We start from the raw sequence: 5,347 nt of genomic DNA, 5'->3' as shown, positions 1-5,347 counted from the left end.
ACAAGATAACTCCATGAGCAAATTTCTTTGAAAAAGAAAGCGTGTTACATCTTCAATAACTTTTCATTTATAACTTTCTTCATAATAATTCACACCAGGTTCTACATGACCTCATGGTCCTCTTTAAAATGCACTCTTAAATTAATATGTGTGTTTATATCATATATGATACATCTTGAGAATCCATTTTCTTGTTGTTATAGTTGCACATCAGCCAGAATACTGCATGCTTGTGCATCAACCCATACACTGCTATTGGATAGTCATGGGAAGTGGAGTTTAATCCACTTCCCATATTGTTTTTAAACTACTTTCCTCACAGTTGTATACAGAGGTAACACGTGCTTTTACTCTGGATTATATTCCTGCAACAAAAAAAGCATCAATCCCAGCAGGATGAAGAGTGGTCATATAATAAGAAGCCACCAAATGCTTTCATGCTGTACCTGACAGAGCAGAGGTCAAAGGTCATGGCTGAGTTGATCACATCACTGGAAGTGCAGTGGTAAATGCAGTTGTGGGAGAGAGTGTAAGTGTGTAAATCTGCATATATTTACACATCTGTTCATGCTTTATGCTCGTGTTTGTGCATTTGTAGCAGCTGTCCTGTAGTTATGTGTTGTAGCAGTGTAGCTGTGTAGCTGTGTACTGTGTACTATAGTACTGTGTACTCTACATGCCGACAGTGTGTTCTTATGATCTTCTGTCCACAGTGGAAGTTGCTGTCAAATGAACAGAAGGCCACATATTTCCATCAGGCAGAAACAGAAAGATGCCGTCACACCAAACAGAATTCTGATTGGTCCACCAAAGACACTATGTATGTCCAAAGTGCCAACATGCAGTCCGTACATGTGTGCATCACTGAACTGAATGATTAAGAAAGATCACTGAATAAAGTTTGTATCAGCTCCTGAAAATTCTATTGTGTTTATGACATTGCACCTCTAACACAAGTGAGAGAAGATTTCAAAGATTTGTTAAAACAAAAAAGACTTATTGTGTTTCTGTGTTGCAGGGTTTGCATCTGAACCTGAACAGGAAGTTCAACAAGCTAAGAAGCTTTGTGTGAGGCCAGATCAGATACAGCCATCTTCTTCTCATTCATCTGTGACAGAGCCACATCAGCAGCCACAGACACAGCCAGGTGTTATCAACCTGCCTCACCAGCAGTCAGCGTGTGTGCAGCTGACAAACACACAGACACTCATCAACATACCTGTGTGCAAAGTAAATTGGATCCCCTCTGCCTCTCATCAACACCTCCCTGCATCCACATCCTCCTCTGCTGCACCCCTTCAGCTCCAGACAGAGACCACCTTTGTCAGAAAAACTGGTGAAGACTTGCTGTCAGTGCTAGAACAGCTTGACCCCCTCCCCGTCACTGCCCAGTCTCAGCAGCCCTCCTCTCCTCATGCAACCTCTGCTGGCTGACGGTTGACTGTCAGTGCCAGTACCAAAGAAAGCCACCCCTTCTGGCCTTAACGAATTCAGACCATTATTGACCATCACATGTCATCAAGGTGCTGGAGAGACTGGTTCAGCTTGCAGGTGAAACATGTTCTTGACTCTCTTCAGTTTGCTTACCAGCCTCTTGTGGGGGTGGATAATACTGCTATCTACCTGTTGCAGCATGGTCACTCTCACCAGGATGGTACTGGTGACATGCGAGTATCATGTTTGTTTTTATATTCCAATGCCTTCATCCAACTACTTCTGCTGAGTGAGAAGCTGCTTAAGATGGGTGTCATCTCTTATGTCCTGTTTACCTTGTACACCTCAGATTTCTAGTGCAACAGTGAAAGATGCCACCTGCAGAAGTTCTCTGATGACACTGCAGTGGTTTGGTGTATTAAGGGTGGGCAGGAGTCAGAATACAGGGAGCTGGTGGGGCGACAGAAATCACCTCCGTCAGAATGTCAGCAAGACAAAAAAGATGGCGGTTGACTTCCAGAGAATAAAAACTTCACTAACTGGGCCCACGTCCTCATTTTAGGTTTGAGAGCGTTTTAGTAGGTAAAAGTAAATGCTTTGACGTGAATTGAGCTGCAGTTTGGGAAAGGCCTCTAGGGGGACCTGCGACGGCTCCCGGGTCTGGCCCAGGCACTAAATAGAAATGAAGAAGTTAAAGAATTGAAAACAAGGAGGGAGGGAAGGTGAGGCACATAAACGACAATGAACAGCTTGCAGAACTGGGGGAACCTATATAGATGACAACCGTGTTTGGAGGCGTGGTCCCGCTCCTGAAATTCCGATACATAATCTCCAATACAACTAGGGTGGAAACAGTAGACAGATACAGGTATTTGGGTATTCACCTGAATGACGGACTGACTGGAGGACCACAAGTGATGCTGTGTATAAGAAGGGAATGAGCACACTGTACTTTATAAGGAAGCTCGGATCCATTCATGTGTGCAGCAAGATGTTAGAGATCTTCTGCCAGTCTGTGGTAGTGAGTTTCATCTATTTTGCTGTTTTCTGCTGGAGATGCAGCATCATTGCCAGAGACACAATGTCAGTCTTACTTTTACTGCTTTTAAATTTTTAGTTTACTTTTCTTTGTTTTTTTTTTTTTTATCAAAACATAAATTCCTGCACTCTTCTTATGGCTTTTAAAACAGCTATGATGCCTAACACTGCAGCTCATGAAAGGCAGATAAGAGATTTTCACTTTTCCACAGAGTGCTTGTTCCAGCCATGGGTTGTCTATCAAGCTTAATTTAGACCAACATTGGGTTTTGTCTTTCGCATATTTTTTAAACTTATTTGTGATGGTTTATTTTTCCATAAAGATTTCGAGATGTTTGACTCTAGTGACTCAAACCAGGCAATAGTAGATGTGGCGGGGTATGGTTTGTGTCTCTGAAGGGGCGGGGTGGAACAGTGGGTTCAGGGGGCAGTGCTTTGGAAGGGCTGGAGGTCACAGCTGTCCCTCATTAATTTCATCATGTCGCCACTATTTGAGTAGCATGCCGGGACCCAGAAGGGAGAGGAGTGGGAGCAGGCAGAGGACAAGAAGAGGGCGAACTTAGCCAACAGAAGCTGAAAAGCTACACCTCTGTCATTGTATATAAAGCACTATAAATAAATGGTCACTCATAGTACAGTGCTGAGTGTGACGGGTTTTACTTCCACAATGATGCCAATGGACCAGCAACTGGTGTAGCCAGCAAATGCGCCAAGATGGTGGTGGAGTTACCGCCATGCATATGGAACAGATGGCAGTGCACCAACAACAGCTAGACCAGTAGCAGGACCAAGCTGAGTGCTACACCATAGTTTTGGGCTATCTGTTTTGCTCGGTCTGGCACCTCCTGGGCACCACCGCTGCCCTCCCTGGAACCCACAGCGACACTCAACCAGATGAGCAAGGGGGACAACCACTGGCCTTCCTGGAGGTTTTTCAGGCCATTGCAGAGACGTGCCAGTGGCCCAAAGGGGAATGAGTGCTGCAGCTGCTTCTGTTGCTGCCTGGTGAACCAGCCGGGCATTCCGTGCCTGCTACCTTTAATAGAGGTCCAATTTTAGTGCATTGGCATGGACCTCATCGGGCACTTCACTCGCTTTTTATTAGTTCTAGTGGATGCAACACAATATCCCAAAGAAGTGCTGCTGTGCAACATTTCTGCAAAAAGTCTTGCGCAGGCACTGTTTCAGGTCATCCCCTGAGTTGGTATTCTGAAGGAGATACTCACTGACAAGGGCACGTCGTTCATGTCTCACACACTAAAAGAACTATGTGAATTATTGGGCATTAGATCTGTTCCACCAACCCTCAGACCAACAGGTTGGTGGAGCGGCTAAATAAGACTTTAAAATCCATGATTCATAAATTCATTCACGAGGATGAGCACAATGGTCACTGGTTAGACCTATGTTGTTTGCAGCAGGGAGATGCCCCATGCCTCCATGGGATTTTCTCCCTTTGAGTTACTGTTCTTGCGAAACTTGCGAAATTATCTTCTACTGTATTTAGTAAAGGATTGTGGTTTAACTGTACCAAGTCTGAGAGTCTGGTGCAAAAATTTATACCCAAATACAAATCTCCTCACAATAAAACAGGATACCAACCTCACTATTACCCAGTCCAAAGTTCAAAGATGGAACGTCATATTGGCGTCCATGTTGGATCATGGTTGGATGTCCAAATTGTGGACCTAGTTTGGACATAGTATAGATGGACCCAATAAAGACATGATCTGCACGTCTATCCAATGTCCAAAGTTTAGTTGGTAGTCTGATATAGATGAGAACTTATCTGCAAGTATAACTGTCTCCAGAAAAGAGGTTTGTGAATTAATATCTACATTTTGTTGGATTGCTGTTGCTGGTGCCTTGACAAAAATGACAAAAACTGAGGGAGCAAATGGGTTGCTTTTCTGGTGCCCCTCTTTAGACTGACACATGCATTTGGAGAGCTGTATAGCGTTTGAAAAATAAACCAAACCCAAACGTAATTGCTGTCAAATGTTTTCTCTGCATCTAAAGAGACAAGTGCTTCTAATTTGTTGATGAAGCAATAATCTCTTACATTGATTAGCGTGCATGTTTTATTGGCTGAGTGTTGAGAAAACCTATTATGAATGAAGTGAATTTTTCTAATCTTCTGGCAAGGGCTTTGCAACGTAGTTTAAGGTGTACTTTAAGTATTTTAGGGTAATTATTTTTAAATACATTTCCCACTGGTTTTTGAAATAATGAATGAAATCTCGTTGTTTAAGTAATGATGTATTAAATCTCCTGTTCCTAATTGATGATGTCTCTTCTTTGTGTCAGAGAGATAAGACATTGCTGCATGATCACCTATATTGATAGAATTAATCTGCCTGTAATATCCCTCATAATGGAGCTGCTAACTAAAAAGTAGTCTCGGGAAGAATGTGAGTGGTGCACTGGTGAAAAGAAGGTGCAATCCCTGAAAGTGGGGTGATGTGAACAAGAAGCATCACAAAGACCAAAATCATTCATGTATTGTTTAAGAATATCTGTAGCCTCCCAGTTCCTTTGACTAATTTCTATGAATTCCTGGATTAAAACCCAGGTTGCTGTCTCCTCCTATAAGGGTGTTGTCAGAGTGATCCGAAAGTGAAGTGAAGAATGTATGGTTAAAGGAGGGGTCTTTAACATTTGGTCAGTATATACCATCAATACATAGATATTTTATTTTTAGATGTACGTGTGGGTACGAGTCCGTGTGAGGGAACTGCGGAGAGGTGAGTGTTTATGCAAATATTTTGGGCACATGAGCTTTTCCCCTGGAACCAACTCCACATACATCCCATGTGACAAATCTCAGTGAATTTCTGCTGTAAACCATTCTGACAAAGAATAGAAGACAAACGTC

The sequence above is a fragment of the Oreochromis aureus genome, linkage group 7 (genome assembly GCF_013358895.1).
Source record: "Oreochromis aureus strain Israel breed Guangdong linkage group 7, ZZ_aureus, whole genome shotgun sequence".
Taxonomy (NCBI): Eukaryota; Metazoa; Chordata; class Actinopteri; order Cichliformes; family Cichlidae; genus Oreochromis; species Oreochromis aureus.
Note: the sequence above shows the minus strand (reverse complement) of the source record.